Here is a 20,570-nt window from a genome sequence, read left to right on the forward strand (position 1 = left end):
GAGAGGAGGAGAGAGAGGAGGTGGAGAGAGAGGAGAGAAGAGAGGAAGGAGAGGAGAGGAGAAGAGAGGAAGGACAGGAGAGGTGAAGAGAGTAAGGACAGGAGAGGAGAAGAGAGAGAGGAGAGCAGAGGACAGAAGAGGAGTGGAGAGGAGAGAAAGACGATAGAGGAGAGGAGCAGAGGGGAGAGGAGGGGAGGGGAGAGGAGAGAGGGTAGTTGCGTGAGTTGACAAATATAGCTAACATTTTGTGACACTAGCACTGGCCGAGGGGAACTTGACCAGCGAGCAGAAGGGAATGGCTCCTACATTAGTGGCAGCCTCAGAGACCTCTGTGTTTCTAAATATTTATGTTGAGGAGTAAACACACGTCAACTCTGATCTGTAGCTGGCAGTGTGTGTGTGTGTGTGTGTGTGTGTGTGTGTGTTTCTGGCAATACTGTAGCCACGAGGCTAGGAGCTGCTGAGTTCTTCAGAGAGAGAGGACTCTCTGTTACATGGTCTCCGTCTCATTCAACCAACATGCATGATCATGGACATGTCCTTAGTCTCCTCCAATCAACATGTATGATCATGGACATGTCCTTGGTCTCCTCCAATCAACATGTATGATCATGGGCATGTCCTTAGTCTCCTCCAATCAACATGTATGATCATTGGCATGTCCTTAGTCTCCTCCAATCAACATGTTTATATAGCTGTTTATATAGCCAGTCATATAGCCGTTTATATAGCCGTTTATATAGCCAGTCATATAGCCAGTCATACAGCCGTTTATATAGCCAGTCATATAGCCGTTTATATAGCCAGTCATATAGCCGTTTATATAGCCAGTCATATAGCCAGTCATATAGCCGTTTATATAGCCAGTCATATAGCCAGTCATATAGCCAGTCATATAGCCGTTTATATAGCCGTTTATATAGCCAGTCATATAGCCGTTTATATAGTCAGTCATACAGCCGTTTATATAGCCAGTCATATAGCCAGTCATATAGCCGTTTATATAGCCAGTCATATAGCCGTTTATATAGCCAGTCATATAGCCAGTCATATAGCCGTTTATATAGCCAGTCATATAGCCGTTTATATAGCCAGTCATATAGCCAGTCATATAGCCGTTTATATAGCCAGTCATATAGCCGTTTGTATAGCCAGTCATATAGCCAGTCATATAGCCGTTTATATAGCCAGTCATATAGCCAGTCATATAGCCGTTTATATCGCCAGTCATATAGCCAGTCATATAGCCGTTTATATAGCCGTTTATATAGCCAGTCATATAGCCGTTTATATAGCCAGTCATATAGCCGTTTATATAGCCAGTCATATAGCCGTTTATATAGCCAGTCATATAGCCGATTATATAGCCAGTCATATAGCCGTTTATATAGCCAGTCATATAGCCGTTTATATAGCCAGTCATATAGCCGTTTATATAGCCTGTCATATAGCCGTTTATATAGCCAGTCATATAGCCAGTCATATAGCCGTTTATATAGCCTGTCATATAGCCGTTTATATAGCCAGTCATATAGCCAGTCATATAGCCGTTTATATAGCCGTTTATATAGCCAGTCATATAGCCAGTCATATAGCCAGTCATATAGCCGTTTATATAGTTGTTTATATAGCCAGTCATATAGCCAGTCATATAGCCAGTCAAATAGCCAGTCATATAGCCAGTCATATAGCCGTTTATATAGCCAGTCATATAGCCAGTCATATAGCCAGTCATATAGCCAGTCATATAGCCGTTTATATAGTTGTTTATATAGCCAGTCATATAGCCAGTCATATAGCCAGTCAAATAGCCAGTCATATAGCCAGTCATTTAGCCGTTTATATAGCCGTTTATATAGCCTGTCATATAGCCGTTTATATAGCCAGTCATATAGCCGTTTATATAGCCGTTTATATAGCCTGTCATATAGCCAGTCATTTAGCCGTTTATATAGCCTGTCATATAGCCAGTCATATAGCCGTTTATATAGCCTGTCATATAGCCAGTGATATAGCCGTTTATATAGCCGTTTATATAGCCAGTCATATAGCCAGTCATATAGCCGTTTATATAGCCGTTTATATAGCCAGTCATATAGCCAGTCATATAGCCGTTTATATAGCCGTTTATATAGCCAGTCATTTAGCCAAAATTCACCCGACTTCTTGTGGGAAGCTTGTGGAAGGCTAACTGAAATGTTTGACCCAAGTTAAACAATTTAAAGGCAATGCAACCAAATACTAATTGAGTGTATGTAAATGTCTGACCCACTGGGAATGTGATGAAGGAAATAAAAGCTGAAATAAATCATTCTCTCTACTATTATTCTGACATTTCACATTCTTAAAATAAAGTGGTGATACTAATTGACCTAAAACAGGGAATTTTTACTCAGATTAAATGTCAGGAATAGTTAAAATTGTAGTTTAAATCTATTTGGCTAAGGTGTATGTAAACTTCCGACTTCAACTGTAGGTATTATTTTTGTCCAGATGGGAGTGCGATGGTGATTACGTCATCTGTGGACCTGTTGGGGCGGTATTCAGACTGAAGTGGGTCTAGGGTGGAGGTGATATGATCCTTGACTGGTCTCTCAAAGTACTTCATGATGACAGAAGTGAGTGCTTCGGGGCGGGAGTCATTTAGTTCAGAGAACAGTAAGTGACAGTAAGAACAGTCTATCCCAAACCTTTACCCTTAACCATTCGGAGTTAATGTCTGAACTTAACCCTAAACAATTCTAAATGTGAGGTTTGGATCCAACATGGATGAACGTCTAATTCTGACGTGAGACTGTGAGAACTGGTTGCTGTTATCGCTCAACCTCAACACATTACGAGCACGAGCACACACACACACACACACACACACACACACACACACACACACACACACACATACACACACACACACACACACACACTCAATAAACACCTTCAACACATTACGGCCCTGTCATAACAGCATAACAGCCGGGACGAAAAGGATGCATCTGACAAACAATCCCAAGTGAAAACACATTTCCCCTCTCAGAGGGAGGAAAGGAGCGAGGCTCTCTGCTCTAGAATTATTTTTTTCCCTCTAACAGCTTCCTCTGTTTAGCCCAAACTGTCCACAAACCATCAGGCTTCACACTCACTACATATCTGGCCTTAAACACACACTTACTGTACATAATGTGTACACAAGATACTGTCTGTCTCTCTCCCTCCCTCCCTTCCTACCCCTTTCACTTTCCCTACCCCCTGTTCCTCCCTCCCCCTGTTCCTCCCTACCTCTCTCCCTCCCTCCCCCTACCCCTTTTACATTCCCTCCCTCCCTCCCCCCTCTCTCTCTCCCTCCCTCCCTACCCCTCTCTCTCTCCCTCCCTCCCTCCTCCTCCTGCCCCCTCTCTCTTTCTCTCTCTCCCTCCCTCCCTCCCTCCCTCCCTCCCCCCTCCCTCCCTCCCTCCCTCCCTCCCTCCCTCCCTCCCCCTCCCTCCCTACCTCTCTCCCTCCCTCCCTTCCTACCCCTTTCACTTTCCCTAACCCCTGTTCCACCCTCCCTCCCCTCTGTTCCTCCCTCCCCCTGTTCCTCCCTACCTCTCTCCCTCCCTCCCCCTACCCCTTTTACATTCCCTCCCTCCCTACCCCCTCCCTCCCTACCCCCTCCCTCCCTCCCCCTGTTCCTCCCTACCTCTCTCCCTCCCTCCCTCCCTTCCTACCCCTTTCACTTTCCCTACCCCCTGTTCCGCCCTCCCTCCCTCCCCTCTGTTCCTCCCCCTCCCCCCTGTTCCTCCCTACCTCTCTCCCTCCCTCCCCCCCTACCCCTTTTACATTCCCTCCCTCCCTCCCCCCCTCTCTCTCCCTCCCTCCCTACCCCCTCTCTCTCCCTCCCTCCCTCTCCTCCTCCCCCCCCCCTCTCTCTTTCTCTCTCTCCCTCCCTACCTCCATCCCTCCCCCTCCCTCCCTCCCTCCCTCCCTCCCTCCCTCCCTCCCTCCCCCCCTCCCTCCCTCCCTCCCTCCCTCCCTCCCTCCCTCCCTCCCTCCCTCCCTCCCTCCCTCCCTCCCTCCCTCCCTCCCTCCCTACCTCTCTCCCTCCCTCCCTTCCTACCCCTTTCACTTTCCCTACCCCCTGTTCCACCCTCCCTCCCCTCTGTTCCTCCCTCCCCCTGTTCCTCCCTACCTCTCTCCCTCCCTCCCCCTACCCCTTTTACATTCCCTCCCTCCCTCCCTCCCTACCCCCTCCCTCCCTCCCTCCCCCCTGTTCCTCCCTACCTCTCTCCCTCCCTCCCTCCCTTCCTACCCCTTTCACTTTCCCTACCCCCTGTTCCACCCTCCCTCCCTCCCCTCTGTTCCTCCCTCCCCCTGTTCCTCCCTACCTCTCTCCCTCCCTCCCCCTACCCCTTTTACATTCCCTCCCTCCCTCACTCCTGCCACTCGACTTAGTGCTTAGGGTCGTTGTTCTGTTTGAAGGTGAACCTTCGCCTCAGTCTGAGGTCCTAAGCGCTCTGGAGCAGGTTTTCATCAAGGATCTCTCGCTGTACTTTGCTCCATTCATCTTTCCCTCAATCCTGACTAGTCTCCCAGTCCATGCTGCTGAAAAACATCCCCACAGCATGATGCTACCACCACCATGCTTCACCGTAGGGATGGTGCCAGGTTTCCTCCAACGTGACGCTCGGCATTCAGGACAAAGAGTTCAATCTTGTTTCTCATGGTCTAAGGGGCCTTTAGGTGCCTTTTGGCAAACTTTTTGCCTTTTACTGAGGAGTGGCTTCCGTCTGGCCACTCTACCATAAAGGCCTGATTGGTGGTGTGCTGCAGAGATGGTTGTCCTTCTGGAAGGTTCTCCCACGTCCACAGAGGAACTCTGGAGCTCTGTCAGAGTGACCATTGGGTTCTTGGTCACCTCCCTGACCAAGGTCTGAATACTTACGTAAATAAGGTATTTCTGTTTCATATTTTTTTGTAAATAAATTTGCTAAAAGTGATTAAAACCTGTTTTTTTTCCCGCTATGTCATTATGTGGTATTGTGTGTACATTGATGAGGGGGAAAAAAGGCTGTAACGAAACAAAATGGCGGAGAAAAGTCAAAGGATCTGCATACTTCACAAACGCTCCTTATGTAAAGTCCCGTCCCTGCCTTTCTGTCTAGATAAACATCCACTGATTTCCTTATTTGATACAGTGTGGAACAGAAGCATTACTGAATTTCAATCACTCTAACCGGCCCACCAAATGGAGTCCTGCCATTCTTGTCAGCAATTGGGTTGATAATTATGTTTGGACCGATTTAATGTATACAGTGACTTCACTTCCTGTCTCACTATGCTAAACAAAGGACATATTGAGGCAAAGCCTGGTCTGGCATGTTACTATTATCGAGGGCAGTACACAGGTGGCAGCATCACGAGATTTGAGAAACAGGAAGTCTAGATCTCCTTAACAGAAAGCTGCTGTGCAGTTTTTTTTAAGCACAAGTGACGAATTGAATTTCCTCATGAGTGCAATACTAAAGTTTATCAATAAGTACGTCAGAACTGACTGGTTGTGACTGATCGAGCCTCATTTCAAATTTCACTCTTCCTCCTCCTCATCTCTCCATTTCCCTCCTCCTCACTTGAGTCTCACATGTCTCTAACTCTCCTGAGAGACTCTAGTCTCGCGTCCATTCTCTAATCCCACACACAACACACGCACACACACACACATTCTCTAATCGTACAGAGGCGTACGACCCTGAGGAAGGGAATAATAGAAGAAGAAATGACTTTCATTAAGAAATTCAGATACCCCCTCATCCTTTTGATCTCGTGCCAGAAGAACATTTATGCTGATGAGATGCATAAATACAGTTCTTAAATTATCCCCTTCCTCTTTACTGTATTCAACAGCTACGGACCAGAGTTCCTCTTTACTGTATTCAACAGCTACGGTCCAGAGTTCCTCTTTACTGTATTCAACAGCTACGGACCAGAGTTCCTCTTTACTGTAGTCAACAGCTACGGACCAGAGTTCCTCTTTACTGTATTCAACAGCTACGGACCAGAGTTCCTCTTTACTGTATTCAACAGCTACGGACCAGAGTTCCTCTTTACTGTATTCAACAGCTACGGACCAGAGTTCCTCTTTACTGTATTCAACAGCTACGGACCAGAGTTCCTCTTTACTGTATTCAACAGCTACGGACCAGAGTTCCTCTTTACTGTATTCAACAGCTACGGACCAGAGTTCCTCTTTACTGTATTCAACAGCTACGGACCAGAGTTCCTCTTTACTGTAGTCAACAGCTACAAACACACAGATTTCTTCTATTCTGATTTGAGAGGTGATTTAGGAGCACACACACACACACACACACAGACACAGACACAGACACACACACACACACACACACACACACACACACACACAGACACAGACACACACACACACAGACAGACAGACAGACAGACAGACAGACACACACACACACACACACACACACACACACACACACACACACAGACAGACACACACACACACACACAGACACACACACACACACACACACACACACACACACACACACACACACACACACACACACACACACACACAGACACACACACAGAGTGAGTGAGAGTGTGTGTGAGAGTGCATGTGTGTTTGTCTGTGTGTGTGTGTGTGTGTGTGTGTCTGTGTATGTGAGTGAGAGTGTGTGTGTGTGTGTGTGTGTGTGTGTGTGTGTGTGATACTGTTTGGTACTGTCACAAAGCTAACTAAAAAGCAGCATTCCCCAAGAGAGGATTGCTTTCACTTCAGCAGTAATAAATTCATGAACTTCTTTGAGGAAAAGATCATGATCATTAGAAAGCAAATTACAGACTCTTCTTTAAATCTGAGTATTCCTCCAAAGCTCAGTTGTCCTGAATCTGCACAACTCTGCCAGGACCTAGGATCAAGAGAGACACTCAAGTGTTTTAGTACTATATCTCTTGACACATTGATTAAAATAATCATGGCCTCTAAACCTTCAAGCTGCATACTGGACCCTATTCCAACTAAACTACTGAAAGAGCTGCTTCCTGTGCTTGGCCCTCCTATGTTGAACATAATAAACGGCTCTCTATCCACCGGATGTGTACCAAACTCACTAAAAGTGGCAGTAATAAAGCCTCTCTTGAAAAAGCCAAACCTTGACCCAGAAAATATAAAAAACTATCGGCCTATATCGAATCTTCCATTCCTCTCAAAAATCTTAGAGAAGGCTGTTGCTCAGCAACTCACTGCCTTCCTGAAGACAAACAATATATACGAAACGCTTCAGTCTCGTTTTAGACCCCATCATAGCACCGAGACTGCACTTGTGAAGGTGGTAAATGACCTTTTAATAGCATCAGAGCATCTCTGCATCTGTCCTTGTGCTCCTAGACCTTAGTGCTGCTTTTGATACCATTGATCACCACATTCTTTTGGAGAGAAACCCAAATCGAAAACATAATGTAAACTTTCACTGCTATGCGGATGACACACAGCTGTACATTTCAATGAAACATGATGAAGCCCCAAAATTGCCCTCCCTGGAAGCCTGTGTTTCAGACATAAGGAAGTGGATGGCTGCAAACTTTCTTTTTTAAACTCGGACAAAACAGAGATGCTTGTTCTAGGTCCCAGGAAACAAAGAGACCTCCTGTTGAATCTGACAATTAATCTTAATGGTTGTACAGTCGTCTCAAATAAAACTGTGAAGGACCTCGGCGTTACTCTGGACCCTGATCTCTCTTTTGAAGAACATATCAAGACCATTTCAAGGACAGCTTTTTTCCATCTACGTAACATTGCAATAATCTGAAACTTTCTGTCCAAAAATTATGCAGAAAAATGTATCCATACTTTTGTTACTTCCAGGTAAGACTACTGCAATGCTCTACTTTCCGGCTACCCGGATAAAGCACTAAATAAACTTCAGTTGGTGCTAAATACGGCTGCTAGAAGCCTGACTAGAACCAAAAAATGTATCATATTACTCCAGTGCTAGCCTCTCTACACTGGCTTCCTGTCAAAGCAAGGGCTGATTTCAAGGTTTTACTGCTAACCTACAAAGCATTACATGGGCTTACTCCTACATATCTTTCTGATTTGGTCCGGCCGTACATACCTACCCGTATGCTACGGTCACAAGACGCAGGCCTCCTAATTGTCCCTAGAATTTCTAAGCAAACAGCTGGAGGCAGGACTTTCTCCTATAGAGCTCCATTTATGGAACGGTCTGCCTACCCATGTCAGAGACGCAGACTCAGTCTCAACCTTTAAGTCTTTACTGAAGACTCATCTCTTCAGTGGGTCATATGATTGAGTGTAGTCTGGCCCAGGAGTGGGAAGGTGAAAGGAAAGGCTCTGGAGCAACGAACCGCCCTTGCTGTCTCTGCCTGGCCGGTTCCCCTCTTTCCACTGGGATTCTATGCCTCTAACCTTATTACAGGGGCTGAGTCACTGGCTTACTGGGGCTCTCTCATGCCGTCCCTAGGAGGGGTGCGTCACTTGAGTGGGTTGAGTCACTGACGTGAGCTTCCTGTCTGGGTTGGTGCCGCCCCCCTTTGGTTGTGCCGTGGGGGGGATCTTTGTGGGCTATACTCGGCCTTGTCTCAGGATGGTAAGTTGGTGGTTGAAGATATCGCGCGAGTGGTGTGGGGGCTGTGCTTTGGCAAAGTGGGTGGGGTTATATCCTTCCTGTTTGGCCCTGTCCGGGGGTATCATCGGATGGGGCCACAGTGTCTCCTGACCCCTCCTGTCTCAGCCTCCAGTATTTATGCTGCAGTAGTTTGTGTGTCGGGGGGCTAGGTTCAGTTTGTTATATCTGGAGAACTTCTCCTGTCTTATCCGGTGTCCTGTGTGAATTTATGTATGCTCTCTCTAATTCTCTCTTTCTTTCTCTCTCTCGGAGTACCTGAGCCCTGGGACCATGCCTCAGGACTACTTGGCATGATGACTCCTTGCTGTCCCCAGTCCACCTGGCTGTGCTGCTGCTCCAGTTGCAACTGTTCTGCCTGCAGCTATGGAATCCTGACCTGTTCACCGGACGTGCTACCTGTCCCAGACCTGCTGTTTTCAACTCTCTAGAGACAGCAGGAGCGGTAGAGATACTCTTAATGATCGACTATGAAAAGCCAACTGACATTTACTCCTGAGGTGCTGAATTGTTGCACCCTCGACAACTACTGTGATTATTATTATTTGACCATGTTGGTCATCTATGAACATTTGAACATCTTGGCCATGTTCTGTTATAATCTCCACCCGGCACAGCCAGAAGAGGACTGGCCACCCCGCATAGTCTGGTTCCTCTCTAGGTTTCTTCCTAGGTTTTGGCCTTTCTAGGGAGTTTTTCCTAGCCACCGCTTCTACACCGGCATTGCTTGCTGTTTGGGGTTTTAGGCCGGGTTTCTGTACAGCACTTTGCGATATCTGCTGATGTAAGAAGGGCTATATAAATACATTTGATTTGATTTGTGTGTGAGTCTGTGTGTGTGAGTGTGTGTGTGTGTGAGTCTGTGTGTGTGTGTGTGTGTGTGTAACGCAACACAATAGGCCCCTGACATCATGTGCAGTCTCTTGGCTCCTATCTATTTCCCCTCTCACGGTCTCCAGGGAGACCCTGGGGATATCTCTATGGTGACGGTTGATGAAGTTACTTACAAAATGGCCCCCTGATTCCCCATGTGGAAGTAGTGCATACGCAGCATTCGGGAAAGTATTCAGGTGAGACTCTCTAACGAACACGCACATCTCGGTTGCTCTAGGATGTCCACAGACCAAGTTTTGAAAGTTCAACAATCTGAAAGTTTGAAAGTTCTGAAAGTTCAACAATATGCCTGGAAGTATAAAGTACATTCAGAAAGTATTAGACCCCTTGACTTTTTCCACATTTTGTTACGTTTCAGCCTTATTCTAAAATGGATTAAATTGTTTCCCTCAGAAAAACCCACACAATACCCCATAATGATCTACACACAATACCCCATAATGATCTACACACATTACCCCATAATGATCTACACACAATACCCCATAATGACAAAGCGAAAACTGGTTTTTATTTTTTAGAAATGTTTGCAAAAGTATTTAAAATAAAAAAATTAAAAAATTGTCAGAGTGACCATCGGGTTCCCGGATCAAGGTCCTTCTCCCCTGATTGCTCAGTTTGGTCGGCCAGCTCTAGGAAGAGTCTTGGTGGTTCCAAACTTCTTCCATTTCAGAATGATGGAGGCCACTGTGTTCTTGAGAACCTGTTTTTACATGTTTGTTTTTAAAAAATAAATTAGCAAAAAAAATGATAAAAACCTGTTTTCGCTTTGTCATTATGCACTATTGTCTGTATATTGATGAGGATTTGTGTTTATTTAATACATTTTAGAGTAAGGCTGTAACCTAACAGAATGTGGAAAAAGAGAAAGGGGTCTGAATACTTTCTGAATGCGCTGTATATAGGGAATAGGGTGCCATTTGGGACGTACCTGTGTACTCATAGGAGAAAAGGTTCCCAGGGTGGATCAACACAGTGTCACTATGGAACATGATCATTGATTTCCCTGTAGGAAAAGCTGCTTTCAATGTGTGTCGGATGTAAATCATGCCAGATGAATAGATAAATAAAGTTAATTAAAGATTGAATAAATACAAAAATAGGTATATACATGGATAGATATGTATTGTTATGAATATAGATATAGATATGGATTGTTATGAATATAGATATAGATATGGATTGTTATGAATATAGATATAGATATGGATTGTTATGAATATAGATATAGATATGGATTGTTATGAATATAGATATAGATATGGATTGTTATGGATGTAGATATAGATATGGATTGTTATGAATATAGATATAGATATGGATTGTTATGAATATAGATATAGATATAGATATGGATTGTTATGAATATAGATATAGATATAGATATGGATTGTTATGGATGTAGATATAGATATATATATGGATTGTTATGGATGTAGATATAGATATAGATAAGGATTGTTATGGATGTAGATATAGATATAGATATGGATTGTTATGGATGTAGATATAGATATAGATATGGATTGTTATGGATATAGATATAGATATGGATTGTTATGAATATAGATATAGATATGGATTGTTATGGATATAGATATAGATATGGATTGTTATGGATATAGATATAGATATAGATATGGATTGTTATGGATATAGATATAGATATGGATTGTTATGAATATAGATATAGATATGGATTGTTATGAATATAGATATAGATATGGATTGTTATGAATATAGATATAGATATGGATTGTTATGGATATAGATATAGATATGGATTGTTATGAATATAGATATAGATATGGATTGTTATAAATATAGATATAGATATAGATAAGGATTATTATGGATGTAGATATAGATATAGATATGGAGTGTTATGGATATAGATATAGATATGGATTGTTATGAATATAGATATAGATATGGATTGTTATGAATATAGATATAGATATGGATTGTTATGAATATAGATATAGATATAGATATGGATTGTTATGAATATAGATATAGATATAGATATGGATTGTTATGAATATAGATATAGATATAGATATGGATTGTTATGAATATAGATATATATATAGATATGGATTGTTATGAATATAGATATAGATATATATATATATACTAATGGATTGTCATGAATATAGATATAGATATAGATAAGGATTGTTATGAATATAGATATAGATATAGATAAGGATTGTTATGGATGTAGATATAGATATAGATAAGGATTGTTATGAATATAGATATAGATATAGATATGGATTGTTTTGAATATAGATATAGATATGGATTGTTATGAATATAGATATAGATATGGATTGTTATGAATATAGATATAGATATAGATAAGGATTGTTATGAATATAGATATAGATATAGATATGGATTGTTATGAATATAGATATAGATATAGATAAGGATTGTTATGAATATAGATATAGATATGGATTGTTATAAATATAGATATAGATATAGATAAGGATTATTATGGATGTAGATATAGATATAGATATGGATTGTTATGGATGTAGATATAGATATGGATTGTTATGAATATAGATATAGATATGGATTGTTATGAATATAGATATAGATATGGATTGTTATGAATATAGATATAGATATAGATATGGATTGTTATGAATATAGATATAGATATGGATTGTTATGAATATAGATATAGATACGGATTGTTATGAATATATATATATATATGGGTTGTTATGAATATAGATATAGATATAGATATGGATTGTTATGAATATAGATATAGATATAGATATGGATTGTTATGAATATGGATATAGCTATAGATATGGATTGTCATGAATACAGATATAGATATAGATATGGATTGTTATGAATATAGATATAGATATGGATTGTTATGAATATAGATATAGATACGGATTGTCATGAATATAGATATAGATATAGATTGGTATGGATATAGATACGGACAGAAAATGATATAGATATGGATATAGATACGGACAGAAAAGGATATGGATATAGATATGGATATAGATACAGATAGATATGGATAGAAATGGATATAGATACGGATATAGATATGGATATAGATACTAGATATAGATACTAGAGGTTGACCGATTAATCGGAATGGCCGATTAATTAGGGCCGATTTCAAGTTTTCATAACAATCGGAAATCGGTATTTTTGGACACAATTTTTTTTTTGCACCTTTTATTTAATCTTTATTTAACTAGACAAGTCAGTTAAGAACACATTCTTATTTTCAATGACGGCCTAGGAACAGTGGGTTAACTGCCTGTTCAGGGGCAGAACGACAGATTTTTACCTTGTCAGCTCGGGGATTCAATCTTGCAACCTTACAGTTAACTAGTCCAACGCTCTAACCACCTGCCTCTCATTGCACTCCATGACGAGCCTGCCTGTTATGCGAATGCAGTAAGCCAAGGTAAGTTGCTAGCTAGCATTAAACTTATCTTATAAAAAACAATCAATCAATCAATCAGAATCACTAGTTAACTACACATGGTTGATGATATTACTAGTTTATCTAGCGTGTCCTGCGTTGCATATAATCGATGCGGTGCGTATTCGCAAAAAAGGACTGTCCTTGCTCCAATTTGTACCTAACCATAAACATTAATGCCTTTCTTAAAATCAATACGCAAGTATATATTTTTAAACCTGTATATTTAGCTAAAATAAATCCAGGTTAGCAAGCAATGTTAACCAGGTGAAATTGTGTCACTTCTCTTGCGTTCATTGCACGCAGAGTCAGTGTATATGCAACAGTTTGGGCCGCCTAATTTGCCAGAATTTTACGTAATTATGACATAACATTGAAGGTTGTGCAATGTAACAGGAATATTTAGACTTATGGATGCCACCCGTTAGATAAAATACGGAACGGTTCCGTATTTCACTGAAAGAATAAACGTCTTGTTTTCGAGATGATAGTTACCGGATTCGACCATATTAATGACCCAAGGCTCGTATTTCTGTGTGTTATTATGTTATAATTAAGTCTATGATTTGATAGAGCAGTCTGACTCAGCGATGGTAGGCAGCAGCAGGCTCGTAAGCATTCATTCAAACAGCACTTTCGTGCGTTTTGCCAGCAGCTCTGCTGTTTATGACTTCAAGCCTATCAACTCCCGAGATTAGGCTGGTGTAACCGATGTGAAATGGCTAGCTAGTTAGCGTGGTGCGACTTGGAGTGGTTGTTCCCCTTGCTCTGCATGGGTGACGCTGCTTCGAGGGTGGCTGTTGTCTATGTGATCCTGGTTCGAGCCCAGGTAGCGGCGAGGAGAGGGATGGAAGCTATACTGTTACACTGGCAAATACTAAAGTGCCTAAAGTGCCTATAAGAACATCCAATAGTCAAAGGTATATGAAATAGTCCTATAATAACTACAACCTAAAACTGCTTACCTGGGAATATTGAAGACTCATGTTAAAAGGAACCACCGGCTTTAATATGTTCTCATGTTCTGAGCAAGGAACTGAAACGTTAGCTTTCTTACATGGCACATATTGCACTTTTACTTTCTTCTCCAACACTTTGTTTTTGCATTATTTAAACCAAATTGAACATGTTTCATTATTTATTTGAGGCTAAATGGATTTTATTGATGTATTATATTAAGTTAAAATAAGTGTTCATTCAGTATTGTTCTAATTGTCATTATTACAAAAAAACTAAAATAATTGGCCGATTAATTGGTATCGGCTTATTTTTGGTCCTCCAGTAATCGGTTTCGGCGCTGAAAAATCATAATCGGTCAACCTCTAATATACTGACTATATGATAAGGGTGACTATGAGATAATAACTATATGATCATTTTGACTATGAGATCATTACTATATGATAAGATGACTATGAGATAATGACTATATGATAATGGGTGACTATGAGATAATGACTATATGATAATAGTGACTATGAGATCATTACTATATGATAAGATGACTATGAGATAAGGACTCCATTATATGGATGACTATGAGATAAGGACTCCATTATATGGATGACTATGAGATAAGGACTCCATGATATGGATGACTATGAGATAAGGACTCCATGATATGGGTGAATATGAGATAATGACTATATGATTGGGTGACTATGAGATAATGACTATATGATAAGATGACTATGAGATAATGACTATATGATAATGGTGACTATGATATAATGACTATGAGATAATGACTATAGAATAATGGTGTCTATGAGATCATGACATATACGATAATGGTGACTATGAGATACTGACGATATGATAATGGTGACTATGAGATAATGACTATATGATAATGGTGACTATGAAATAATGACTATATGATGATGATGGTGACTATGAGATAATGACTATATGATAATGGTGTTCGGACATTATAAGAACATATTATCTACAGTAGGGTCCCGACATTAGTGACACCCTTGATAAAGATGAGCAATAATGACCTTGTAAAATAAATAATTCTAATACTGATCTATAGTGTATGCTGAAAAAAATGTATGAATACAAAGTCTCAAAAAGGTAGGGGTCAAAATGATTGATACCTCTAAAGATTCTTATCAACAAAGTAGTCAAAAGTTTAGTATTTGGTCCCATATTCTTAGCACGCAATGACTACATCAAGCTTGTGATGCTACAAACTTGTTGGAAGCATTTTCTGCTTGTTTTGGTTGCGTTTCAGATTATTTTGTTCCCAATAAAAATAAATGGTACCCATTGGACTGTGTCATTTTGTAGTCACTGATTGTAAATAATAACCTCCCCTGTTATTGGTAATGGTGAGAGGTTAACATGTTCTTGGGGGTATTAACTTTGACCCTCGGTAACTTTATATGGGTCATCTCCCTCTGATCTGTGCATAACTTGGGAAAGTGGATTGAGGAAGTTGAGAGTTGAGAGGAAAGCCCAAGAACATCAGAGACACAACATACTATGATGCAACGCCAGACTGAATTCCTCAATTAGAAATAGACCATTCAAGTGTGGTTTCACTTTGAATTTATAACTTCCATGTTGAGAAGTAAAGCAATATCCTTTTTATGCAGGCTATTCTCATTGAGATCAAATCTCTTTTTGCAAGAGAGAACAATTTAGAGGTCAAATCAGATCTTTGAAACAGCAACTACCTACGTTGACAAATTTGCACAAACAAAATCGATTCTGGAAATGTTTTCTCAAGAAACCCTGATCTTACTGGAACCTCTGTTCACATCTTACTGTCCCTCTGTTCACATCTTACTGTCCCTCTGTTCACATCTTACTGTCCCTCTGTTCAAATCTTACTGTCCCTCTGTTCACATCTTACTGTCCCTCTGTTCACATCTTACTGTCCCTCTGTTCACATCTTACTGTCCCTCTGTTCACATCTTACTGCCCCTCTGTTCACATCTTACTGTCCCTCTGTTCACATCTTACTGTCCCTCTGTTCACATCTTACTGCCCCTCTGTTCACATCTTACTGCCCCTCTGTTCACATCTTACTGTCCCTCTGTTCACATCTTACTTTCCCTCTGTTCACATCTTACTGTCCCTCTGTTCACATCTTACTGTCCCTCTGTTCACATCTTACTGTCCCTCTGTTCACATCTTACTGTCCCTCTGTTCACATCTTACTGTCCCTCTGTTCACATCTTACTGTCCCTCTGTTCACATCTTACTGTCCCTCTGTTCACATCTTACTGTCCCTCTGTTCACATCTTACTGTCCCTCTGTTCAAATCTTACTGTCCCTCTGTTCACATCTTACTGTCCCTCTGTTCACATCTTACTGCCCCTCTGTTCACATCTTACTGCCCCTCTGTTCACATCTTACTGTCCCTCTGTTCACATCTTACTGTCCCTCTGTTCACATCTTACTGTCCCTCTGTTCACATCTTACTGTCCCTCTGTTCACATCTTACTGTCCCTCTGTTCACATCTTACTGTCCCTCTGTTCACATCTTACTGTCCCTCTGTTCACATCTTACTGTCCCTCTGTTCACATCTTACTGTCCCTCTGTTCACATCTTACTGTCCCTCTGTTCACATCTTACTGTCCCTCTGTTCACATCTTACTGTCCCTCTGTTCACATCTTACTGTCCCTCTGTTCACATCTTACTGTCCCTCTGTTTACACATCTTACTGTCCCTCTGTTTACATCTTACTGTCCCTCTGTTCACATCTTACTGCCCCTCTGTTCACATCTTACTGTCCCTCTGTTCACATCTTACTGTCCCTCTGTTCACATCTTACTGTCCCTCTGTTCACATCTTACTGTCCCTCTGTTCACATCTTACTGTCCCTCTGTTCACATCTTACTGTCCCTCTGTTCACATCTTACTGTCCCTCTGTTTACATCTTACTGTCCCTCTGTTCACATCTTACTGCCCCTCTGTTCACATCTTACTGTCCCTCTGTTCACATCTTACTGTCCCTCTGTTCACATCTTACTGTCCCTCTGTTCACATCTTACTGTCCCTCTGTTCACATCTTACTGTCCCTCTGTTCACATCTTACTGTCCCTCTGTTTACATCTTACTGTCCCTCTGTTCACATCTTACTGTCCCTCTGTTCACATCTTACTGTCCCTCTGTTCACATCTTACTGTCCCTCTGTTCACATCTTACTGTCCCTCTGTTCACATCTTACTGTCCCTCTGTTCACATCTTACTGTCCCTCTGTTCACATCTTACTGTCCCTCTGTTCACATCTTACTGTCACTCTGTTCCTGTTTTGATAAGACTCTTCGGTTGAATTGAATAAAAACTTTTTAAAATGACATTTTTTGGAGAAAACAAAAAGGAATGAAGAGACTCAGAAACAGTGGTGGGTGGGGGAGGGGGGTTAGAAGTAGAAGAGGGAATATGATTAGTTATCCAGTCTACAAAGGGAAGTAATCCAATCTAACATTCGAATGTGATTTTAATACTCGATTACCAGCTGCAGTGTGTATCAGATGGACCTCCAGATAATGTGTTATGGATCAGAATACTGAGCTGCCTGCATGGAGACACACAGGCTAATGTCCTAAATGCTATCCTATATAGTGCACTATTTTGGACCAGGGCTTTAATAAGGGAATAAGATGCCATGTGGGACACACAGAACAGTCTGTCTAATCCTTAAAAAGACACAGGCGTGTCACAAATCTGTCTCGTCTACTACTTGCTTAAACTGCAGTGTACTAGTCCGACTAATTACTATTTAGAACGTAGTGTTTAGTAAAAACAAAAGGTGCTTTCCTTGATTTCATTCCATCAACTCATCTCCTTCACCACTAGGGGGCGATAGAGTCCTAGATCACTGTTACCGTACTCACAATCAAGCGTACAAAGCCCTCCCTCGTCCTCCATTCGGAAAATCAGATCATGACTCTATACTCCTGCTTCCTGTTTACAAACAGAAGCTCAAACCAGGAAGTACCCGTGACGTGCTCCGTAGAGAAATGATCCAATGAAGCGGAGGCTATGCTGCAGGATGCTTTGCTAGCGCTAACTGGGATATTTTCTGAGACTCTGCCGATAACGTCGACGTGCTAACCATCTCCGTCTCGGGCTTCATCAGGAAATTCATCAGCGACGTTGTCCCCACAGTGAAGGTTTGCTACTTCCCCTATAAGAAGCCCTGGATTAACACTAGGTTGGTGCTAAACTAAAGGAGAGGGCTATTGCAGTCAAAATACTGAGGGCTCCGGCTGAGGACACGAACGCATGGTGGCTGTGTTGTAGTATGTATGAGGTATGGTGTATGAGGTATGGTGTATGAGGCATGGTGTGCGGTATAGTGTATGAGGTATGGTGTATGAGGTATAGTGTATGAGGTATGGTGTATGAGGTATGGTGTATGAGGTATAGTGTATGAGGTATAGTGTATGAGGTATGGTGTATGAGGTATGGTGTATGAGGTATGGTGTATGAGGTATGGTGTATGAGGTATAGTGTATGAGGTATGGTGTATGAGGTATAGTGTATGAGGTATAGTGTATGAGGTATGGTGTATGAGGTATAGTGTATGAGGTATGGTGTATGAGGTATAGTGTATGAGCTATGGTTATGAGGTATGGTGTATGAGGAATGGTGTATGAGGTATGGTGTATGAGGTACAGTGTATGAGGTACGGTGTATGAAGTATGGAGTATGAGGTTTAGTGTATGAGGTATGGTGTATGAGGTATGGTGTATGAGGTTTAGTGTATGCGGTATGGTGTATGAGGTATAGTGTATGAGCTATGGTGTATGAGGTATGGTGTATGAGGTACAGTGTATGAGGTACGGTGTATGGAGTATGGAGTATGAGGTATGCAGTATGGTGTATGAGGTATGGTGTATGAGGTATAGTGTATGAGGTATAGTGTATGAGGTATGGTGTACGAGGTATGGTGTATGAGGTATGGTGTATGAGGTATAGTATATGAGGTATGGTGTATGAGGTATGGTGTATGAGGTTTAGTGTATGAGGTATGGTGTATGAGGTATGGTGTATGAGGTATGGTGTATGAGGTTTAGTGTATGAGGTATGGTGTATGAGGTATGGTGTATGAGGTTTAGTGTATGCGGTATGGTGTATGAGGTATAGTGTATGAGCTATGGTGTATGAGGTATGGTGTATGAGGTATGGTGTATGAGGTACAGTGTATGAGGTACGGTGTATGAAGTATGGAGTATGAGGTATGCGATATGGTGTATGAGGTATGGTGTATGAGGTATAGTGTATGAGGTATGGTGTATGAGGTATGGTGTACGAGGTATGGTGTATGAGGTATGGTGTATGAGGTATGGTGTATGAGGTATGGTGTATGAGGTATGGTGTATGAGGTATGGTGTATGCGGTTTAGTGTATGAGGTATGGTGTATGAGGTATGGTGTATGAGGTATGGTGTATGAGGTATGGTGTATGAGGTATAGTGTATGAGGTATGGTGTATGAGGTTTAGTGTATGAGGTATGGTGTATGAGTTATAGTGTATGAGGTATGGTGTATGAGGTATGGTGTATGAGGTATGGTGTATGAAGTATGGTGTATGAGGTATGGTGTATGAGGTATGGTGTATGAAGTATGGTGTATGAGGTATGGTGTATGAAGTATGGAGGATGTGTTGTTTCTGTTTATTGGTGTTTGTTTTTTGCATTGTTGTTTACACTTATATATTGTTGATATTTACAAGGTGGAATCCCATGTGGCAAGGGACAGTCCATTACGGATTACAAAGGAAGACCCAGCTGTGATCTACCTAACATTACCTCTCTACTCAATTCATTTTATGCACACTTTGAGAAAAACAGCACCAAGCTGTGCACGAGGGCCCCCGCTGCCACAGAGGACTGGGTGATCTCGCTCTCTGAGGCCGACATGAGTGAGGCTTTTAGTCTGGTCAACAGTTGCAGGGCCGGGAAGGTATTCCAAGGGCGCATTCTCTCTCTGTTCTAACTCAGGAGGAGACGACAACAACTCTCTCTGTTCTAACTCAGGAGGAGACATGACAACTCTCTCTGTTCTAACTCAGGAGGAGACACGACAACTCTGTTCTAACTCAGGAGGAGGTGATGTTCAGGAGGAGTCATGATAACAACTCTCTCTGTATGGTTCTTCTGGATGGCAGAAAGACAGAGAGCATGCAGGATGTGTGAAGTGAAACAGCACCAGTTTCACACATCCTGTTACTTACAGGTGCTGGGTACAACAAGTAAAGTCATGAAATAAATTGGTGGATGGGTCGAGACTCACAATGTAGCAGGGCTCAGTAGAACTTTTACACACTGTGTGTGTGTGTGTGTGTGTGTGTGTAACTCACGATGTAGCATGGCTCGCAGTAGGCCTTCTCCACGGCGTAGAAGGGTTTGTATGTGTACACTGTGTGTGTGTGTGTGTGTGTACAGATGGGCTGAGACTCACGATGTAGCAGGGCTGCAGTAGGCCTTCTTCTCCACGGCGTAGAAGGGTGTGTGTGTGTGTGTGTGTGTGTGTGTGTACAGATGGGCTGAGACTCACGATGTAGCAGGGCTCGCAGTAG

At 41.8% G+C, this 20,570-nt stretch overlaps 1 protein-coding gene across 4 annotated transcripts in view; it reads right to left on the reverse strand.

The window, feature by feature from the left end:
- LOC112242029 (LIM domain containing preferred translocation partner in lipoma) overlaps positions 1-20,570 on the reverse strand; it is a 456,919-nt gene that overhangs the window by 57,110 nt on the left and 379,239 nt on the right. The window lies entirely within an intron of this gene.

Source organism: Oncorhynchus tshawytscha, linkage group LG06 (genome assembly GCF_018296145.1).
Source record: "Oncorhynchus tshawytscha isolate Ot180627B linkage group LG06, Otsh_v2.0, whole genome shotgun sequence".
Taxonomy (NCBI): Eukaryota; Metazoa; Chordata; class Actinopteri; order Salmoniformes; family Salmonidae; genus Oncorhynchus; species Oncorhynchus tshawytscha.